Raw genomic sequence first — 24,033 nt, forward strand, 5'->3', positions numbered from 1 at the left:
CTGCACAGATAAGGCTGAAATTCCGTGGGCGACTATTTCCAATGTCAACTACCTATGCCAGTTGTGTTAATAAAATAAGAAGGAGCGGGAAAGATTTATTACTGCGTAGTCAAAACAAATCCTAATGAATTAATTTTGTAGATAAAAAGATTCGCATAATTTACCGTAGCGGAATAGAATTTTCTTGTTTTGACTGCCTCGATTTTATGAAATAATTATAGTTTACGGAATCGTGGAAAAGAAAACTTTTTATTAAATTTGGATTAGTTGACCATTGTTTCAGCTATTTTTTTTTTTTTTTTAAAGTATCAAATTGAATTTATATAGATTAATAGTTTTTGAATGGCATTTTTTTAAACAACATGCCAGAAATTATCTTTGAAATGTTCAAAAACCATGGGGGAAAGGTTGACATGCAAAAAATGCATTTCATGAAATTTTGTGCTATATTTTTTAGAGTTAAATCATTTCCGATTGAATTCATAACTAATAACTTTCAGAAACAAACTATAGTTATTAAAAATCGAAAATATTTCTTTAGTTTTCGATTCAAGTACATTAATTTTGACCATGAATGTATTTCAGAAATTCACATGTGCGCTGCCGCTGTTTTACAACTGCATCACTTCATCGAAAATCTTCCACGTTCCCCTTGTACTATAACTTTTTCTGCTATGGTGAGCTTGTTGCTGGAAAGATAGCGGTAACAACAGCATCACTTCGTCGAAAATCTTCCACGTTGCCCCTGTACTATAACTTTTTCAGCTACTGTGCGCTTGCTGCTAGAAAGATCAATTTAGCGATTACAACAGCATCACTTCCTCGAAAATCTTCCGCTTTCCCCCTGTACTATAATTTTTTCTGCTGTGGTGAACTTGCTGCTGGAAAGATAGCGGTAACATCAGCATCACTTCCTCGAAAATCTTCCGCGTTCCCCCTGTACTATAACTTTTTCTGCTACGGTGCGCTTGCTGCTGGAAAGATCAATTTAGCGGTTATAATAGCATTACTTCGTCGAAAATCTCCCACGTTCCCTTTGTACTATAACTTTTACTGTTATGGTGAGCTTGCTGCTGGAAAGATAGCGGTAACAACAGCATCACTTCGTCGAAAATCTTCCACGTTGCCCCTGTACTATAACTTTTTCTGCTACGGTGCGCTTGCTGCTGGAAAGATCAATTTAGCGGTTTGCGTCTTGCTCTTCACTAACAGCTTTTTTGAGTCGAATAAATCTTTCATCAATTGTTGAAGCACTTGCTTAAATCAGAGCGTCTCAACCTGTTTTGGATTGTTGCCGAATAAATCCAAAAAATAATTCGCGATTGTTGGTACGTCGAAGTAGCGAAAATTATAATAATTCGATAGAAAGCAATGTATCATTCTCTTTTTACTCTTTATTTTCGAGCGATTCGACTTTAAACTGATTGAAAACGAGAAGCCAGGTTTGCTAACTTGAAACAAATGTGAAACAAATTTTCTTCGTGACGCATCGTTGCTGTTGTTGTGTCATGGTTAATAATCGCTACGAAGATATGGGGTGCCGTTGCCCCGATAATGTTGAATTTCTTTATTTACATATAAGATAACACAAGGAAGATTTATAGCACAAAGAGAGGAAATAACACCCAGGACTCTGGTGGGAATCGAGTGCCTCTGTGACACCAATAGTGAAGTGGACCTCTATACAAGCTAAGTTGTACAGATTATCAATACAACATGCGAATTAACTCGCGAGCTGCTTACTGGCTCTAGCGCTCCTCTACCCTTCCGTTAAGAGCCACTGCTGCAGACTATTACACTGATTGCTTACTTACCTAATACACTATACTCTGGGGTCGCCCGATTGGAGGTCACTATGACCTCCCAAAAATTTCCGGCAAAATTTGGAGTGCTATTCGGCGAAATTTGGAGTTCCATTCGGTAAATGTTCGGGGCACACTTGGCTATGCTCAGAACAGCCAACTTTTGAAAATTCAAAATCGTAGCTGCATTTTGCGGCAAGGGGGGGGGGGGCGTGGCCGCTGCTTCAGAAACAGACAGTGATGAATTGTGAACAGTATAAAGAACAAAATAATGATACTAATGAATTTCAAATATGACACAGAAAATAATAATACGGAATAAAAGACTTTATGCTGAATATTCTAAGATGATACATTTTTGATATTAGCTGTATCTTTCATCCGTCGGCATGTCTTTTTGAACTAACATGCTTGCAGCAATCATCACGACCACCATGTTCAATTGAAAAATCGCTATTGCAAATAATACATCTTGCATAGCCCGCCTTTAAAGATGAAATTAGGAATGGCCAAGTGCTTTTATATTTTTCACAATATTTTTGGCAGTTTTTCCACTTTTTTGACTAAGAATCCATAAACTGCATGAAAACTAAACCGACAGCACACGCGTAGAAGTTTGATTTTCTGAACTTACCGGTTTAGTTTTCATGCAGTTTGATTTTTTTGCGTTCTTGGGATTATAAATTAAAAAAACAGAAAATCGTAATTTTTGGACCCGCATTCATAGCGTCGTAGTTTAAAGCAGTAATTCGTAGAAACTACGATTTTTTTTTTTTTTTTTTTTTGTAACAGTTGGTAGCTTTGGCTATGGTTCAAGCTGTTCTGGAGAAGCTATCCAAGCTCTCATCACGTTACGGACATTGGAGTGGAAAAGTGAAATTCATGTGCTTCAATCCATAACTACTAATTGCCTCCCGAGCAACCTTGTTTCTTATTTTGTCTTTTACTAATCTCTCAGTAAATTCGCTGCTCCGATCGGCACATCTTCGTGCTTTCCATCAATTAACGTCCACCGAGGCTTGGAACGTATTAAATCCGTCTTGATGACCTTACGTTACAAGTGAGTCCATTTTCGTTCGTGCGAGACTTTTAAAAGGTCTTTGGCGAAATAAATTCCCAATAACCTCAACAAACCCAAACAAGGTGTCACCGCCCGGACGTTTACTGTCCATTCAGAGAGAGTGTGTCAGCAGGGTTTGGCGATATGAAGAACGATTTCGCGCTGTGGCGATTTTCGTGTGCGACCAAGCGAGTTCCGTTATAGGTTTCTGCGGCTTTGGCAGAGAGGGAAGTCGCCCTTGAGCCGGGGCGTTGGGCCTTTTAACGATCGCCGGCCTTGGAAAGATATTCAGGGTCACTTCACACGCTCCAAACTGAACTGTTGCAGATTTTTCAATTACCGCATCCTCTCGCATCGTCAGTCTTCTGTTTTTCCCAACTGAGGAGAGTTTACCTGGCAACAAGGTGTGAGATAGAATGTCGTTGGTGGAACTAATAAGTATGGATAGGTTTAAATTGACCTGTGCAAAATTGATTCGAAAGAAATTCACCCTTTTGGACGTTTTACCTTTGTGTGATTTTCTTTTCCCCAATTTTCTCCCTCCCATAGTACGTGAGGAAATGCAATGACCTGGCACATTACCGGGAGTAATGATTTCCAATTATATATGCCCGTTTGTTTGCATTGCTACTCGCAGTTGACCAATAACCAGAGAGGGGCGAAGGAGACGCTTACACACAACCTTTACTCAGCTAGGGTCCTGGTAATAGGTTTGGGACTTCTGATTGACCAGCCAAAGCAAATGCATCGGTCATGTTTTTTCCCAGCCCGATGCATGTGAACAAACTCCGTTCATCAAAAGTTCTGAATTCACCTTTTAATGTTTTTAATAGCCCCTCCCCCCTCGAGTAACGTCTAGGAGGTCTTATTTCGAAATGAAACAATACTTATTGTTTCGATAAAGGAGATGGATGACGTTTTTACGTGGTAGTCAATGAGCAGTCTCCAAGTTTTTACATGGTCTCTAGCAAAGTAAAGGTTGTTTATATGCGAAGGAGACAATCGTCCCCTCCTTGAGTCTAAATAAAGGAACTTTTCTATTCCTATTCCTATTCAGAGTCACAACTGACTACAACTGTATTTATGTCGAGGAGTGCATACTAAGTGCCTTGCCTCCATTATTTTATATACCGATAGATGGCAGCACCATCACCCACCGGATCGAACAGTTAATGAGAATTTAGAACTAGCCCAGGAGCTAATAGCTACCTAGTACTAGCACCCCCAGAGGTATCGTTTCACTTGGAGGACATTGAGACCACGAGCATATTTAACGTCGCCCAGTCCCCTTTAATGACGACGGTGGGTCTTCGACCATTGAGGTTCGAACCCAGGACCCTCCGGCCCCGAATCCGACACTCTACCGATCGGGCTACTACGGCCCCTAAGGAACTTTCCAACAGCAGATTTTAGTTATGTAACTCTTGAAAGCGCAATGTTATATGATTTTAGATTATGTTAGAGAAAGGAAGGATTGGGGCTCTCTACTGAAAGTTTCAGAAGTGAAGCCCTAAAAATTTCTGGCCATCTCATTTTTCGTTAGGGGAAGGTATGGGGTTCGGAGCTATAGCACTAGAATTGTTCTAAAGGCTAATAAGTACTATAAAAATCAGTCGCCCTCCCCTTGAATAATTTCTGGATCCGCCCTTGCCAATACCTCCTCTGAACTAGTCTGCATCGCTGCTGGTAAGGAATAAGTTCAAAATTCTGACTGCCTGCTTTTTTTTTTTTTTTTTTTTTTTTTTTTTTTGTTCTCCCTTTGTTTTAGGAATTGTCGTAGGTTTGAAGTACCTGCAATGATCCGGTCTTTTTATTAATGTAAACGGGTTCTTCAGAGAAGAAACGCCGCTTTCAGTTTAGCCCGGGATTGTTCGGTAAACGAAAAAATTTAGTGTTCTTTATGACCCTTGCTTCACTCGTCTGCTGTTACTTCGTTGTTCTTAATTTTTAAAAACTTCTGCTTTTACGGTTAAATGCTATGATGCGAATATACCTTTTGCCGAAAACAGCGAAATAAATCATCTGGTATTACGTGACGAAGACAGAGCCAATTAATTGCCTTCTGGTACACAAATACCGATTTTGCTCGGATGACAGCCTCGACAGGGCTCGTTGTAGCGATCATCCGACTGCAATACGTTTCATTCGAAATCGAAACTGATTAAGCATCGTGAAATAAGTTTTTTCTTTTCTGTAATCCAAATCAAAACTCATTTAGCCTTTCAAAAAATTAGCTTGTTCCATGACTTACACGAAAGTTATTTTTGCTTGACTAAAAGTCTACTTCTTACATCGTATTCCGAGCTCGATTTCGCTTGGCGAACTTCCATTTATAGACTTAATTTAAAACTAGTTTCTTTTGTTTGGTGTAGATGGGTACCTTTGACAAAATCCAAACGATACACTTATTCTTATGTTATTTTCTTCATTACTCTTTCATTTGTACGGAGGTTCTAATAGAAGGTATTGTTGCTCACCGGGTAGATAATTTTACATTCAGAGGATACGATAAGGAGCCTTGTACAATATTTTCATATTATACAGCCATTCAAAAGTATAATTTGCTGCTTTTAGTTTCAACAATAAGCGGTGGATAACTTTTATTACTTTTACTATTATTCTTTCTTATTCTGCAATACTTTAATCGAATGAATCTGTCTTGAAATTAAGGGGGCGGGAGGGCGAAGTTTGAAAACAGAGGGATCATAAACAACTCGTTTCTTTTCAACGGATCATTTTGAACTTTTCCTACATTTCACATTTGAAGGGAAATAACAATTGGTGACCTACACCGAGATAAGAAGGCACGGGAATAGTAAACTTTAGTTCTTAAAAGAAACAAAAAATTTCTGCTTCTTCCAAGAGATCAGTTATGGCAACTAGTTGCAGTTCTTGTTCTCAAGTGAGGGGAGGGGCGATGTTGTAATTCATTGTTCTAATGGACATCGTGGACTGATAACTGAAGCTTGAAAACTTCACTTTTTTGACAGAAACAATGTTTCTTCAAATATTGTTTCTGTGATCTTATTAACTGATTTGCTGAATGTAGCAAATATCTACTGTTATGAGCCAAATCAAGATCATTTGTTCTGGTTTCTTGAAACATATTTTAAACTATTTTTAATTAGATGATTTTGTATTCATTGTGTTAATTTCTTTTTTTCTAGGAAGACGACATTAATTTCAAAAATGAAGAATAAAAGAATAGGAGGTATTAATTTTTTTTAATATTGGATTGGTAACTGTGCATTAACAATAATGAAATAGTTCAGAATCATTCCAAAATTGATACATTAAAATGATTGTACAGTGAAATCCCGTTGCAACGAACTTCGAAGGACCGGAAATTTTGTTCGTTGCGATGAAATTCAAGCACTGAAGAGGAAATTAAATCTTGACTGAAATTTAAAGTCGTTGATACGGATATTTCGTTGTATTGGTATTCGTTGTTACGGGATTTCACTGTATTACATATGCTAAAATGACGCATGATTTTTTTTTTAAACTACGTCATATAATTGAGAAATGGAAACATTTAGCTTACTTCAAAGTGGAATGCCTCGCTAACTACCGAATAGCGTGGTATATCATTCCACGACTTTTTCTGCAGGCAAATCATAAAGAAACATATCGTCTCAGAGTAACAGTAAGACATCGAATCCCCAGAATAACACTAAGATATCCTACTGTTGCTCTGAGGCGTCGATATAACAAGAAGCAACTTATTCTTTTGGCCTGTCCGCAAAATGACCCTTTAATTAGCAGTCCCGTCAACCTTGACCCTCTCGCTGTGGAATTTTCGGCACCACATATCGCTCACATCTATCAGGGCCTGCGGTTTCCGGCCCTTCTACAAAAGTCACGTGTTCGCGCATGTCATTTGAGGCGGGCCCCGCCCTCCCATGCGCAGGGGCGAGAGAGGGGCATTAGGGGCAGGGCAGCCCCCTTTTAGCGCCGGGAAAGTTGGTCAATTAGGGAGAACGTGGCAGATGTGCTTGCTTCAATTACTAGGCCTTGATGGATACGTAACGGACATGGGTGGAAATATGACAAGCAACAGGATGTGAGCCCAAGATATTCCGTGAATCGTGCATGTGGTTAATTGTACCACTGGAGCATAAAGCATGTCCGTTTCAGTTGCTGCCTAATGCATAAAATTTTATTACCGTTTTGTTTCCGAATCGGTACTGATCGGCTTGGAGTTGTTCTTTTGCTGCTGTCTTGTCTAACTTCATTGGTTTCATTTAATCAGTGAAATGAAATTAAATCCTTTGATACCTAGATTGTGGCAGCAGACTTCTTTATTTTTTTCTGTATTGTCAAATTTTATCATTGACCATAGAGTAGAGAAATCACATGAGAGGCCCCGCTATACTAAAGGGGATATCACACGAGAGAAATTACAGGACATCGCAACCGCAATAGCAACCGTAACGCTATCCGGAACTGGTTTTTCTGCTCACTTCCACAAACGATTGCTCCAAAATTCTCGTGTGCTATGGAAATTTGCAGTTGCTCGTATAAGGGCAAACTTTTTCCTCCGCTAGAAAAAAATTGCCTTTAATTCTGGGCAAGTTACGAAGGAACCAATCAGGGCGCTGGGATTTCGTGACGTCAGGCAGCATCACTGTAAAATACATTTGCAATCGTGGCGACAGAAATGTGGGGATTCCTTTTTATTGTTCTATTTATTTTATGTTTCAAAAATTTTCAGTTACACTTTAAAAAACGGATGAGCGACACTTAATCTTTGGTTTTGCATCTGATTTTGAATTTAAATTGCTACTTGTATGTTAGTTAACATCAGTGCGAATTTTATACATTTCTTAATTTATATTGGTGGTTTTCGTTTCATTAGGTTTTTGAAAATTGTTTTGCACAAATGTTACAATGGGGTCGTTTCTAAAATTTTAGACGTATTTTTTTCTGAAAGTGCATGTTTAAAAACATAGGATCTGACCATTTTTTAAATAATTTGTTTTTGTTTAATATTTTTAAAAAATTACTTAAATCGTGGCGCTTTCATTGTTTACATTTCTGTCGTGCGACGTCACGAATGATGAAATGCCATTCGTGTTGACATTCACAGAGCAAAATATTTAATTCGCATCTTTACTCACGTGTATTTGTAACGTCATCAAGACCGCGCTTTGTTTGAAAAATCGGACATTTAAAAAAATTAATTAAAAAATAACGGTTGGGAAAATGAAAGTATTTTTGGGTCCAAGTTATTATTATTTTTTTTTTTTTTTGCTTATTCTATCAATTTCAGTGATAAAAGTACTACTTTTGACTGGAGGAAGCCACCCCATTCTGATACTTGAACAATTACAGTAAATTTTTTCCTTGAAAAAGTTACGTGAAAATTCCTTTTTAAAAATCATAGCATTGAAGCTGTACTTTTCTTTTTTAATTCAAACTGATGGGTACATACAGTATGTACCATTTGAAAATACTTAAAATGTAGGAGAATGTGAGGCAAAGTGAAATGGTGAAATATTTACTCTACTTTTAGCTCCACCTATTTAGTAATATTTTGACTGTGTAGTAACACATGTACTCTATTCCAGTCAAGAAGAATAATCCCTCTGAAAATGAAAGAATATGATAATACAAAGAATTTTTTAAAAATGATACGCACATTGTAATATTTTGTTTAGATGTCAAAAATTATGTTTGGCGTTATTAAATGATAAAGTTATTTTTATTAACATTTGAAATATTGATTGAGACGTACTAATGTTCAATGCAGTGTTAATTTGCTCAGTATTAAGCTTATTTGTATTATAAATGCTTGTATAGCTTGCATAAATGCGCATCATCGTTTCATTACATTTTTTTAAAGCGTCACTTTATTTTTAAATGTCTGGGACTATTTTAATAAACTCGACCACAGATTTTCCTGTGTGCAATATGTATCTAGTGGCGTTATATTTGTGTAAGTTAAAGTGTTAGCACACCTCCAATATATTTATGAACTCGAAGTTTAAAAAAATAATTATGAAAGGCCTATTGATCAGAGTTTGCTGGCTTTTTTTTTATTTATTTATCATGTTTGTTTTTAGCTATGAATTTAGGTATAATTTGTTAGAATTAAAATTTCTTCTTACCTGTCAATAAGTAACTAATAATTCCTATCTAAAATTAAGATTTAATTTAGTAGTTATGGGAAAAAATAAGCCTACAGAAGTCATATATTCTGTATGTTTTCTTTAAATGTAACAAGAGTATCACTTTAAATCAAACATTCAATTAATAGTAATAAAAGTTTTCTGTTTTTCTGAAATTTTCACCATAAGTTCTACAAATTAATGTTAAAACTCAAATATGAATTTAACAGGAGCAGCTTTGGTGACTGCATGAAATAATAATTGATGCTCTAGCTCTGAAATCATTGCCTTGATCATTTCCCTTTTTTTTTTTTTTTTTTTTGCCATCTTTTCACAAATCCACATACAATTAAAGCTGCAAGAGCTGCATTAAGTATTCGATTACTAATTTCATCCATAAGTGTCGAATTAACGCGACGCAGCGTGATAACCAAATGCGGAATTGACGAAAAGCGATGAACAAGCGCAAGCACATGGATGTACGCTAAAAAATGGTAGCCCCCGTTGTGAGCAAATCGAGCAACCGTCCGAGCAACCGGCAGTAACCCTATAGGCAACTTCCCGCCCGAAAAACCAGTTCCAGATAGCGTTGACGGTTCCTATTGCGGTTGCGATGTCCCGTAATTTCTCTCGTGTGATATCCCCTTAAGAAATTGAAGACGGAAGTTGCACCGCTGTATCCCAAGATCCTTAGCTTGTTGCTAAAAATTTTGAGATACATATTGATTCAAATCATTCCATTACTGAATCTCAATTGTTTGTCAATTTAAACTTAGATATTGTTGCAAGTTTATGAAGCACGTTTTTGAAATTGCATAAAAGCATGAATTAAAATGCAAACCAATCCGCCAGCTACTTTATTTGGTCTCTTTGCGAGATTGGTGAAAACTATTCTCGAGAAGCATCATGTTATCATAACCCCGCCCATCATTGCACCGCTGTATCCCATAATTCCGACTTCAATTTCATCTCCTTTATACCATAGAGAGCTTCTCTATGTAAATTTCTTTACTCTATGATCATTGACAGAGTAAAGAAACTTGAAATAAAGGTCCCCTGTATGAAGCCGGAATTATGGGATACATGGCTGCGAAAATGAGCGGGGTTATGATAACGTGGTCAATTCTCGCAAAGTGAATGAATAAAAGAGCTGACGGATTGATTTACGTTTTAATGTAATTTCATAAACTTGCAACAATCAATGTTTGAATCAAAAGTAGACCCAAGATCTTTAGCGGGAAGCTAAGAATCTTGGGATACACTGTCGGTGCAACTTCCGTCTTCTGTTTCTTAGTTTAGTGTGTCCTCTCTATCTTCTATGAACTTTATTGAGTTTTTCTTGATCACGAAGAAACGACCTTTGGTTGTGTGAACAGACGATATTAGATTTTTACTGATTGGACTGGATGATGTCCTGCGATGGAGCAAGTTGGAATCGATCACATTTTGAAATCCACCGCAACTTCTATCATTCGTCTCTTCCTAAATAACGTGACGTAATCAGATAAAGTAAAATTGACTTAAAATAATGTAGTGGGAAGGAATACGCAGAAAGAAAGTTTTGTTTATGAAATAAAAAATTGTGCATGGTTATACTGTTTAATTAAATCTGCTGGAAATTCTATTCCTGCAATTCCAAAATCGTATTAATCCTTGCCACTTTGTTGGTATACGGCTTTAAATTATGTAAATATCTTATTGTGAATTGAATAACATTGGGAGTTGAAATTTCAAGTTTATAAGAGTTTTGCGGGAAACAGTAGAAGGGAAATGTGACCCCCCCCCCCCCCCAAAAAAAGATAATGGTGCTCTCGTAGCATTACATTACACTCCAGGGTCCCCTGTACCTACCACTTTTCGTGGTTAACCTTGTTTCATTGCTTTAAACCAGTGGTGCTCAACCTTTTTCTGCCCGAGGTTCGCACCTCATATAAAGAAGATTCTCTCGGGCCAGAACACATTTAAACTTGAAAAATATTGAAAACGTTTCCAAATAATTTGAGAAAACTTGGAATAATTACAAACCAAGAATGGAGTCGTTTCCAAAATTTTAAAAGTTTTTTTTTTTTTTTTTTGAAAGATCATGTTTAAAAACATAGGATCTGACCATTTTTAAAGTAATTTATTTAAGTTTTATATTTTTAAAAAATTACTTAAATGGGTGCGCTTTCATTGTTTACACTTCTGTCGTGTGACATGACAAATGATGAAATGCCATTCAATGTTGCCATTCACAGAACAAAATATTTAATTCGCATCTTTACTCACGTGTATTGGCAACGATATAGTTGATAGCAAGTGTAGAGCGCAATTTTAAGTCGCTGCTTGATTATCATAACGTGGAAACGTAGTAGAAAGATGCGGCAAAGTGCATTATTTGTGAAGTCATCAAGACCACCCCTTGTTTGAAACATCGGACATTTAAAAAAAGTAATTTAAAAAAAAAAATGTTGGGAAAATGAAAGTATTTTCTAGGTCCTTTTTTTTTTCGCTCATTCTATCCATTTTAATGACTAAAAGTAGATCTTTTGACTGAAGGAAACCACCTCATTGTTGTTATAATTTTTTGATGTTTATTTTATTAATGATAAGTTTGAATTTATTTCCGAAACCAATTTCTGGATATTCGGGTCCAAATTTGTGAAATTATAACTAATCGCGGATTTAGATTTGAAAATGGAACAAAACAACTGAGAACAGGGGGGGGGGGCATATGTCCCACGTGCCGTAGGTTGGGCACCACTAGTTTCAACTAGTATTTGCTTCGAAAATTTATGATCGCAAATAAAAATTTTCAATTTACTAACACTTTTAGAATAAAAGTCACGATAAATAAAATACTCGTAAATTTGCTTTCTTTCCCTGGAGTCCCGTACGAAAGGAGCAGTTGAAAGGTTTCGATTTTAATCTTATCTTCGTATTTAGCACGTAATAAGTCTCGTTAATCACGCCATAAAGAAAAACCCGACTTGCTTCTAGCGCTGTCGGGAAGAGACGAATATGGGGGGGGGGGGAGGAAGGATTGTCCTGTCTTCCTCTTTCAGTCGAGAAATAAATTGCCTACGCTTTGCGTTTTTGTCAACGAAATTGCAGTCGCAAATCGCTCTTTTATATTACATTAGAATGCGATTTTATTGCTAGCTGAATGAGCGTAAGCTTTTGGCTGTTGACTCTGTATTCGACGCGTCGTATAGTCAGCTTGTAATGGAAGGGTACGAAAAAGGATAGTGATGTTATGTGACTTTATTCCTAAATTTTGCTTTGAACAATATTGAATTCAACTGGCCTATTTATTGTTATTATTATTAGCACTAGAAAATCGCCCTTCAATGTGTGACGGCTTCTATATTTGTACGAAGCCATTGCCTGTTTGGTAATATTTTGATAGTTAACATTGTAATTCTAACTCCAGTGGATTAATCCTAAACTCCAGTAGGTAGCATTCATTGTTGACCATTTTTTTTCGTTCCTTTGAAATGACGTCTTACTAGTAAAACTGTTAAGTTGCCGGATCGAGTTCAGACTTGTCGCAATAAAGCCTTTCCCTGTCTGCATGTTAAACATTATCAAATTACCACGCCGTGGAGCGAGTTTTATTCTTGAAACACTCGCGTTACTCGATCATTGACTACTTTTGTTTGTGAGAATTAAGTTTTTATTAGATTTAAGCTGGAAAATAAATTGAAATAAGGTGGGTGGACCATGGAAGGCCACTGTAACGAATAAACTTTTTATGAGATCAATTACTGTATAAATGAAAGAAACAAACTATTAATTAACACTTTGTTTTATTGTGTATCATATAAATGACATTTTTAAATTATAGATATAATCACTACTTAACAAAAGTTAAGTTTATTAAGCTCTTCCAAATGGCCTTACAAGGAACAGGGTTCCATACAAAGCCGATATTACAAATCAGTTGTTCAACTTAAAACTACAGTTGCAATAATCAAAATATCCGCTTTTACTGAAACTACACAAACAGCTCTTTCATTTAAATGAAACATTAAATGTAGAGACCCTACCGAGTATTTGGTTACTTACTCAGCCAATTTGCCGAGTACTCGGTACTCGGCCAATACCGAGTAGTTGTAAAAAATTGAATATTATTCAAAGCAGATTTTACAATTAATAAAAAATTGCAAGCATATAATATACTGCAATTATTTACAATTCAATTAATACCCCAAAATTAATGAAACTTATTTATTAAAAATGGAGCAAAAAAGGTAAGTACAGAAAATATGAAACTTTTATATTATTAAATGGATTTTTGCCAAAAACAAAATTATTTATAAGAAGTATAAAAATACCTTTTCTTAAAAAATAAAACAACGTTAAAAGCACAAATGTGCAGGAACACTGCAGACACGTGTTTTGGCATTTAGAAGAAATGCTTTTTTCAATGCACAAAATGTGAGCTTATAGATTTAAAGACATCTGACAGAAGTCGGATTTTTTTTACATTCATTAGCTCACATTTTGTGCATTGAAAAGGGCATTCCTTGTATTGCAGAAACACGTGCCTGCAGCGCTCCTGCACGTTTGTGCTTTTAACGTTGTTTCATTAGCTTTTAAAAATTATTTACGTTTGGCGGACTAGAAGTATAGATTGATAAATTTGTCCAAGTTGATCAATCCTACCTTTTATGTATTTGTTTATTTTTAATATTTAATTTAAAAAATAACTTATTTGTAAAATTATTGACACAAACAAAATCTTTTAAATAATGCATAGTTAAATTTCGGCTGGAATTTTGTTTTAAAAACTATTATTTGGACATAGATGTCTATACTACTATTCTAATGAGTTCAAAATTCGTCACGTGTGTGTCAGTGGTTCTTCTCAATACATAATTTTAACTCGGCACTCGGTAACTCGGTACTCGGCTAAAGTGCTACTCGGTACGTCTCTAATTAATGCTTAACATATACTATAATCTTCTTTTAAAAACTCAACGAATATTTCTCGATTACCATTGTATAACTTAAGAATACATTAATCGAAATTATTTTAAAATTACAGTAATGAGTATTACTTCGATAAAAAATAAGTTGCCAGGCGTTTTAGAATGAAATTAGACATAAAAAAAAATTTACCCTTAATGGCCTTTTCATGGGTCCGTTCTTCGTAAGGTCAAAATGTTTCCGAGAAGGCCAAACCAATAATTACCATCTATGACTAGTCCTGTTATCGCTTAATAAATGATTTCTGAAAGTGCGTTATGGAATATTAAATTTTAACGCTGCAGCATTTGTATTAAATTGATTATTTTGTACTGCTTCCCATGGCGCGTCTTGAACTATCTTCATTCCATGTACTTCTTCTTTTTCTAGGTTTTGATCTTGACATTCTTGACATCTGAAATTATGCGTATATGAAAAATTAAAATTTAATCATCTATACTGTAATCGACTTATTCTTACAACCATATTTACATAAATAACCTCTCCAAAAAGGAAACTTAAAGCTATATCTGTAATTGAATAATTTAAAAAGGAATATCTATTCAATCTGAGTTACAAAGTTGAACAAACCTTATAAATAATAATATCATAAACATGAAACATTTTTTCAACTTTCCCGGTACGTATTTATAACTAAAAACTAAGTGTTCATATTTCGATGATTTGTAAATGTTCCTTGCAAGGCCCATGTACCCTAGTAAAGCCAATTGTCAAATATTTGATTGGCCTTACAAGGAACCACCGGCTTTCATAGGAACACTATTAATATTTTAACTAAAATCGAAACAAAATTATTATTTTTTCTTCAGTACGATAGCAAATCCTTACATGACAATTTACAGTTTGAAAAAAATAAGGTAATAATTGGTTATTTACTCAACAAATTACCCTTTGCGGAGTGAGCGAATTAAAATTTTGACGTCGATGACCGAAGTCTACGAAGCGAGGGCCAGCGCTAACAAAATAGCGACGCTAGAGGCTCCCGGCCGCGTCTGTGTCCTCGAGTTTGATGGAGCTAGGTGTGAGTGGAAGGAATTTGGCATTACATGACAATAACTATGATTTTTTTACATTTGGCCTTCGAAGCAGTAATGTTCCCATAGGGTATTATACCCCATATACGCCGTATATTCTCAAACATTTTTTATACACATAGCGTATACCCTCAAGCTTCAAAAATTCAAAAATGTTCATATTATGACATAATTTGTATATGATCACATACACATATTGTGGTGATCAGTGGCGCACGCAGGAACTTTTCAAGGGGAGGGTCCAAAGATAAAACTTCCATTTTCATATAATACCCCAATAAACCGTCAAACATAATCACTTGATTTTTATGGATTCTCGAGAACAAAAGACAGTAAAAAAAATATTAAATAAATAATTAGAACTAATTAATAAAAAAATATTAATAAAAAATACTTAATTAAACTACCAGAAAGCAAAACAGTTTATGTATTTACTTTTCTCGTTATTTTAAAATGAAAACAGCGAAGCAAATTCAAGTAAAGAAGCACCAAGTCTGAAGACCAAGAAAAATCTCATTTTAATAAGTAATTACAAAACTAAAAATATGATTATTTCACTGTATTCACTTACAGTCACCAATCTGCCTCTGTAGGCTTACAAAATATCGTAGAATAAAAGCTAGTTTTCTAGTTCGTTTTTCGATTTTACTTGTAAATTTCCTCTGTGTGTGATGGTGACAATGCTTGAACGCATCTCAGTGCAAAAACACATTAAACGTTCATAATACACAGTACTCCTTAAGTGTGTTTTTAGCCTTCTCAAAGTCGAGAAAGATCTCTCGATTGTGCAATTCGTTATACAGTAAAAGCTGTGAAGTTGACCACCCTTGTAAGTTGACCACCTGTCTTAAGTTGGCCGCTTTTTTCAGGCACGGAATTAGCCCTTATCATATAAATCAACCTTTGTAAGTTGACCACCTGTTTAAGTTGACCACTAAAGTAGTGCACCGCAACTGGTCAACTTAGACAGGTTTCACTGTAATAGGATAAGTGCACATTTAAACAAAACTGTTTTAACAATAGAAGTTTCTTTTTTCACTTACTAGAACTGAAATTATTGCTATCTTTATTTGGAAATATTTTACGTAGAAAATACATAGAATCAGAATTAATCGGAAAAAAAAATGCAAAAGCTATGGGAGGGGTCCGGACCCCCTGGACCCCTCCCTTGTGTGCGCCACTGGTGGTGATGGGTTGATGGGAGTATACCCTCAGAAATATTGATGGGAACATCACTGCTTCAAAGGAGCATGGCCTTCCATGGTCCAACCACCTTATTATCTTTGCCATTTAATATTTTGGCAAGTAGATTTTGTGAAATTTGTATATATTTCAAAAGCATGATTCGTACGCATTTTGAAATATTATCTTTGTTCTTTCTTTTCTCTTTTAAATAATATTAAACGTTTAATATTCCCTAACGAGTTAGGTGGCTAATATAGCTACCGGTCTTCATTCAAACCACAAGCTTAATGTCCGGATTATAGATTGCAGTAAGGATTGTGCTGGGGAGAAAATCCGGATTTCCGCATTTTTTGCGATTCGTGATCCGGAACTTTCCGGATAGCAATGATCTTTCGTGGGCTTGACCTCGCCCTTCATGTGGAGGATTTATATAACCCCTCAGCTATGAATGGAACACTAGCGCAACTTTCAAAAGAAAGTAAATGAAATTAGTGCTTGGCATTTTATTTTAATGTACATTTTAAGGCTCTTGGAAAAGGGGGATATGAATTTAGTGCAACCACCTCCAGCTCAGTCATTCCATCCGAGGACTGCAGTTTCGTGCTTATTAGCACTCATCAGCCCGGAACAGGAAGTGACTGAGCTGGAGGTGAAAAATCTCTTAAGGAAGCCAAGAGTGCCAAACAAAACTTTATGCCCTGGCTATAGGGCGGTAACTTATTGAAAATACCATGCCTTGCCTTCGATCTTCTAGTTGAACCGAACCATTTCTTTGGTCACTCGTCTGGTCAGTGTTAATTTTATATTAGCTACCTGTTTGTTTGGCACTCTTGGCTTCCTTAAGAGGTTTTCCACCTCCAGCTCAGTTACTTCCTATTCCGGGCAGATGAGTGTTAATAAGCACGAAACTGCAGTCCTCGGATGGAATGACTGAGCTGGCGGTGTGTTTTATGTATTTCTGCCTTAGGCCCTGGCTATTGGGCGTTTACTTACTGAAAACAAAGATATAATTAAAATTTAACCATGGCAATATTTCGCATTTTTTAACTCTGATCATAAAGTAACACGTATTTTCCCTACAGAAAACGTCCATAGATGATGTCGCACTTTTTTCCCCCAACTTTTTTGACGCCCCCCCCCCCCCCCATGTCGCTCCCCCTGTGTCACAAAGTGCGGTACTTCGCCTTATACCTCTTCGCTCCCCCCTTCGGCACATGTCACTGTTTTACGGAAGCATATTGTTACAAAAAAATGCGTGATGTCACCGTTTGTGTCACCACCCCTCTCCCTTCTCGCTTATTACTCTCAATTTCACAAACCCTCTTCCCTCTGTGAAATGATTTGCGAACGCCCCCTTACATATTTACCGCTCTTTTCTAAGTTGCTGCATTTTACGGTGTCGGAAAGACTAATTGGTTCTTATCAATCAATGGTTCATGACGTCACTCACTGGTAAATTAGACATTCTTAGATTTTCGAGGGATGTATCAGAGAGTAATTTTAATCATGTGACATGATGCATTTTCGTCCGCTGAGTGCTTTTGGACGACTTAGAAAGGAGTTTTGAAATTGTTCAAAACCTTGGAGTTGTGTAATGAAGAATCATGTGTGAATACAGTGTGAGAATAGATGAGCGAATCAAGTGTAAATGTCTGTTAAAATAAATTGCTCAATCTATTATTGTGGGTATGACATGTGCGTATATATTTGCACTTCAATCCAGGGACATAAATAATTTAGAAATAATAACTTACACTAAATGAATGAATTACCTACGTTTTAAGGTTCGAAAATTGCAAATTACTGCAGACACGTGTTTCTGGGTTGCAAGGAACTTCTTTTTTAATGCAAAGAAGTGTGAGCTTTGTGATGAAAAGTTCCTGATGGAATTATGGTATAAATTTCTGCTAGGTGTCATTTTGTCTTGTTTGTTTTGTTATTTTTTGGTATTTAGATTGTCTTCCGTTCCACCGTGCTGCTTTCCTCGGATGACTTTTCATCCAGAAGCACACTTGTTTGCATTGAAAAAGGGGTGGTTCCTTGTAGCCCCGAAACACATGTCTGCAGTAATTTGCAAATTTTGTGCATAAAAACGTTGGTAATTGATTCATTTAGTTTTCAAGTACAAAAGGTATTTATTCGTTATTCGTTAATAATCTGCATGTTGCATGTGCAACTTCTTCTGTCACTATCACACAATGTACAAATTATTATTTTTTAAATGATTTTTTCTTTTTTATTTTCGGTACGGTTTATGGAAATTTCATTCAAATTGGGACACAGTTGACGAAGTTATCTTTAAAACGAGTGCGAAGTAGTATCTTCAAGTTCTGCAAAACATATTCCGTGATCTTAAAAACCTACTGTCATCTAAAAATATATCTGAAACCGTTCTCATCATGTAGTCTGTGGGTGCTTAATCTGCAGGAGTTCTGCCATGATGTGTGTCTTCTCGAAAAATCCAGTCGGAATCTGCCACAAAAAATAAATAAATAAATGAAATAAAATTCTAGCGACTCATTCACTGATTCCAGAGGGCTGAATGCAGGGGAAAAAAGTGTCTCGCGATGATTAAAGGACCACTGAATAATCGAGTCACGTTTTAGCGATCTAATCTGCAGTGGAAATCTTGTACGCAATTCTCGGCTTCTGTATAATACAATTACGCAATTGCTTGTACGTATTATTTTTATATTCGACAGCTGGACTTTTAAAAATCGCACATTTGTGATGACTAATAGGTGTGCTTTTTATGCTGGTCGGGTATGTAGTAAATGTTGCTAATGCTTTTGAATGACATGAACATGAAGAAAAGGTATTAAGATCTCCCTCGTCGTTAGATTTTATAGCGACAATTATTAGCTTTGTTCTTTGCGGCAAAAAAAGACGCCCTGTCAAGAGAATTCCACATTCGTTTCTAAGTTCTCTCCCTTGAGCAGATAAATTTTAGTTTATATCTGGTTTATACAGGGTTTGTAATCGGTGGAACACGTACCTCATGAAATACGCGGAAACTTGGGATGAGTTCGAGGTTACCAGCCAGAAAGTTAGCAAAATTGTATTGTTTAAAGCAACATTTAGTTCGGACAAAAGTTTGACTTGAATCGTGTGATCCTTCATTGAGACAAAAGTGTTGTAATTTAGTTTGTTAATTAACTGGTGGATTCGGATTAAGAAGAACACAGCGATCTTGCAGAGATTGCTGCGAAATATCCTTAAGTAACGGGCGGATACACGGGAAGGGTCGGGGGGAAGGTAAATACCTACTTTCGTACTGGGATTTCATTTACATTATTTCTTTAATGTTAATTCATCTAGCAACTTTTTTCCACAAAAAAAAAAAGGACAGTTAGTTTAATAGAATTAATACCGTCTTTCACTCAATAAAAGGAAAAAAATACCTGTTTTTTTTTCAGCCGAAAAACCCTGATGTTTTGTTGTCTCTGTGAATATTCATTCATTATTTAGACATGCTACATACTGGAATCGAAACTGCTTTTTCCAGAATCTAGTTTTTTTTTAATCAACAATATTGCTGCAATTTTTTGTATTAATGCGGTACCGCATTATCAATGGCAGGGTTGCTCCAAAAAGGTGGAGCAGTATTAAAAATAAGCGGTCTTAGTCGCATTTTGTGACCGAAAATTCTTAATTTACGCCTGTATTTCCATCCCTAGGTTATGACATTTGACGTCTAAAGTTTTGAATCAAATTGAAGCTTTTCTTTCCTGGCACATTGTGATTAAGACCCGTGATTGTCCCATAGAATACATTGTTAACAAAAATTTTTAAATTCAATCAATTTTATTTTTTTTAAATCATTTTCTATTGTATGTTCTGCAAATATGCTATCGGCAGCGTGTTTAATTTTTAAAAAAATTTGGATTTTCATTCATTCAAAATGGTACCCAGGTTGTTTGTTTTGACGCCAGACGTCAATTCTTATTAGTTAAAATTGGAGGTGGGGGTGGCGCTGTTGAAAATCTTAGCTGGATGTTTCAACTGGTCTTTTTTTTTTCTATGGGGGAGGGGGCTCTAGTTCTATGAGGTATGCTCTGTAATTTTTGAGAGAGATGCGCCATCCTCTTGGGAGGATTCCTTGTTAATAGGCTAATGATGTCACACTTCCTTATAGACATCTGCTGGCCATTTTCTTTTTTCAAATAAGAAGTGATACGGAAATTAGAGTTAGAATCACTTTTAAACTTATGATTTCAACGACAAGAAATGAGATGCACGAACTCCAGAACCAGGGTTCGAAATGTGATATTTTCGAAAATATCCGATGTTTTGATATATATCGGACATTTTGATATATATCCGATATTTTCAATTAGCACTAACTAAAGTCTTCCAAATAGTAAATGCGTTCTCAAATCACTCTTTATTTTCTTATATTATAATTAAGTATGTAGACTTAAAATTAAGGTTTCTTTCATTATTTATATATAATATTTCATTTCACATTTCTATCAATTTTAATGGAGTTCATTTAGCATTAGCTGTTTTACTCATTTTTCTTCTGTTAGCTACTTTTACAGTAATATGATTCAGAAATAAATAATATGCATTAGTCGGTGCACAGAATACAACTGAAAAAGGAATATTGTATAACTTTTCAGTTATTTTTAATAACAAATTAACGATATTACTATGATTAATATACTTTTTGTTTTTAAAATACCGTACTTGAAAAAATAAATATCGAAAATATAAAAATATCATATTTTCAAAATAAATATGATATATATCGACCGATATATATCGGCGAACCCTGTCCAGAACTGCCCTTGACTTCAGATTGAGATTTTGATAAATATTTTTTGAACGCGGAAATCATCTGTCAAAAACTGAGGCTTTTGATAGTTTGTATATTTTTTTCTCCCTTCGACGCAAGAAATTGAATATAGCGTTTTCCTTTGACCTCTTTGAATATTTATCTTCAACTTCAAACGCTAAGAATTTATATTTTGCTTGTTAGTGATGAAGTAAATCTTTCAAACGTGTGTTTCAGTAGTTAGTGCCATCTGCTAGAAAAAGGCAAAGAAAAAAAATCGAGATTTTTAACAAAATTGATTTAATTATGTTTCTTTTATACGAACATAAGCCGACTGACCATTTTTGGAGTTGCGTTTTTGGTGAAATATAAACAGGAAACATCTGTGAAATCTTCGTCGTTTCTATCAAGGGTTAAGTTTTATTTCTAGTTTATCTGACACGCCAACGCAGAAAGGGCCAGATTTATGTCAGAAGTTTCTTTTCATCCTTAATTGTGATTTCGGCGAACATTTTTTTTCCACTTACGTTCGATTTCATCTTTTTTTTTTGAACACTAACACCGGTTTAGGCCATACTTTAAGACGGCTGGAGAGCTTTGTTTAGTTATTTGTGTGACTATTTTCGTAACTATTAATAAAACTCTTTAATTTGCCTTTAAAACAATATACAAATAGGCATGCTGACTTTTGAAACTATACTCTGTTTTCTTCTACCACGTAAAATGTTTTCCTCCGCTCCTTAGGTGAAGCCAGTGGCGTAGCTACAGTTTCTGCCGCCCGATGCGGTTCCTCTATTTGCCGCCCTTTTATTGAGACACATCTAATACATTAAACCGTCGAAAATTATTGGACAAATTGAAAACTTCATTTAAGGAAGAAAAGGGAAACTAATTTAATCCGTCTTCTTCCTACAAAAAAATGAGGGGGGTGGGATGTTACGCCCTATCTCGGAGAAATATTACATCAAAAATCGCAGTTAAGAGTAACGTTTAGGGGGATGGAGTTCTCTCCCGAATCTTCATCAAAACTGAAGTCAGTTTTAGCTTTTGGGTGACGTTAGGAAGTCAGGGTTTTTTGTCGAATATTTTCCGAAATTAACGTTTTGAAAATGCAATTTAAGTCTGTCTTAGTGGACGTTACCGGAATAGGGAAGGTTCAGGGACTCACTACGGAAGCATTTCATCTTCGGCCACTAGGAAGCGCAGTTGTAGTCACAACAAAACCTTACATTTCGAAGGGTTTTATTTATCTTTGCCTTCAGTAATAGATTTAAAGTATGATTCCCTAATTTAGATTTTTTTTCCCACTTCAAAGGTGCTGAATCGCCGCCCCTAAAAATTACCGCCCCCTCCTAACAAAGCCACTAGGCGAAGCTTTCTGCTCGCCACTCGGCCACCTTACTGCTCAATCTCCTATTGGCCGACATAAATCTTTTTAAATTGAAATAAAGTAAAACTAAACGTACACATATTACTACTGTTGAAAAGAAAGATAAAATCGACCGAAAGAAGAAGAAAAAAAATCTTCGCTGGAATGGAAATTAATTTTTTACTTCGTTAGCTATTTTAAATTATTGATGAGTGTTTCATTAAAACTCCAAGTGGTGAACATTGATTCATGATGAAAATAGACCATTTTTATAAGCTCAGACAAATCAGGCTTTGAATGAAAAATTTATGCCTCACCCCAAATTAAAAGCCTAGTCTACCAGTGCGGAAATCAAGGCCGTGGTAACCTACCTGATCGGTAAGCTATCGGACTTATGACCGGAGGCCTCCCGGGTTTGATCTTTGCCGGTTGAAGATCCACCGTCTTCATTAATGGTGATTGGGGGCGTTAAATATGCTCAAGATTACTAAGTCCTCCAAGTGAAACGATACCTCTGGGGGTGCTCGGTTTCTGAACTTGATCAAAAAATCAGAGTTGTCTTCACGGTCTCATCCAACTTGTTAAACAACAAGTAGTCGTAGGTACGGAGGACTCTGGACTGAAAAAGTGCGGAAATCAACCCCCCCCCCCCCCCCAAAAAAAAAAAAAAAAAAAAAAAAAAAACTGCAAATATCACGCGGACGCAGAGTGGTGGGTGGGCCATGGGGGAAATCCACCTTCCCCGAGAGTTGGTGCTATTAAAAATGACTTTAATAATGAACAAATCGTCCTCCCCCCCCCCTCCCACCTTTGTAACAAACTTTTGGGAAATGGCTAAAATCATAATTAAATTGCCATCTTGTCAGAAAAATTCTTGGTACCACTACAAAGAACCTCTTCTAAATGAATTGAGATTTTTTCTCCTTGTAAACTAGATTTTCTGATGATCATATACTGTGCAAGGTTTAGAAAAGACATTTCTCGTTAAAAGAAAACTGGGTGTTTCAGGTGTACATCAAGTTAAAGGGAAACTGGTAAAGAGTATATTTCTCAAAACCTATTCCGTTTTCACAAAATCAATCCGAGAAAAGGGGCCTTGTCCAAAAAAAAAAAAGTTGAACACTCCTTGGAGTCGGTTCCTGCTTTATTCTATCGCTTCTAAGAACGCTTACCGGTATGAAACAATATAGGTCTACTCGGAGAAACGTCGTTTCTTAGCAGCAACTTATTCTCTCTACTTACATCATGAGTACTACTCGATCGCCTCCGGAGAAAAAAAAGTTAATAAATCTACAGATTGTAGAAAATAACCATTTGTTTTACTTCTCCTCGCTGCCGATAACATAAAAGTAAAATAAATCAAGACGAGCGAGTTGGTAAAAAACGAAAAGACTAAGCAAACAAAGGCAAAAATGAGAAAATGTAATAGTAATTTTCCTTCCCGCCCCGAAATCAGGGCCACGGGTCCACACCCCCTCCAGTTCAGGACAGTTATCGCCTGACCTTCCTCCGTGCCCGGACTCAAGGTTCTGGATGAGAAGGAAAAAGGGTGTTTTATTTTTATTTTCGCGTCTTTTTCTTTACAGAACCGCTTTTAATTTAGTAGCGGCCCTTATTGCTTTAGTTTATTTTTTCTAATTGTTACCGCACATAAAATTGAAATGAGTGTTTAGGTTGAAGGGCGTTGTCTCTGGAATTGAAATTTAATTTTATCGTCGCAAAAGC

General features: G+C 36.1%; 1 long non-coding RNA gene across 1 annotated transcript in view; it reads left to right on the forward strand.

The window, feature by feature from the left end:
* The window catches only part of LOC129220444 (uncharacterized), a 188,076-nt gene that overhangs the window by 70,437 nt on the left and 93,606 nt on the right, over positions 1–24,033 (forward strand). Inside the window, exon 2 of the long non-coding RNA XR_008580467.1 lies at positions 6,030–6,073. This is a non-coding gene — a long non-coding RNA (uncharacterized LOC129220444). The remainder of the gene's footprint in view (positions 1–6,029; positions 6,074–24,033) is intronic.

Source organism: Uloborus diversus, chromosome 4 (genome assembly GCF_026930045.1).
Source record: "Uloborus diversus isolate 005 chromosome 4, Udiv.v.3.1, whole genome shotgun sequence".
Taxonomy (NCBI): Eukaryota; Metazoa; Arthropoda; class Arachnida; order Araneae; family Uloboridae; genus Uloborus; species Uloborus diversus.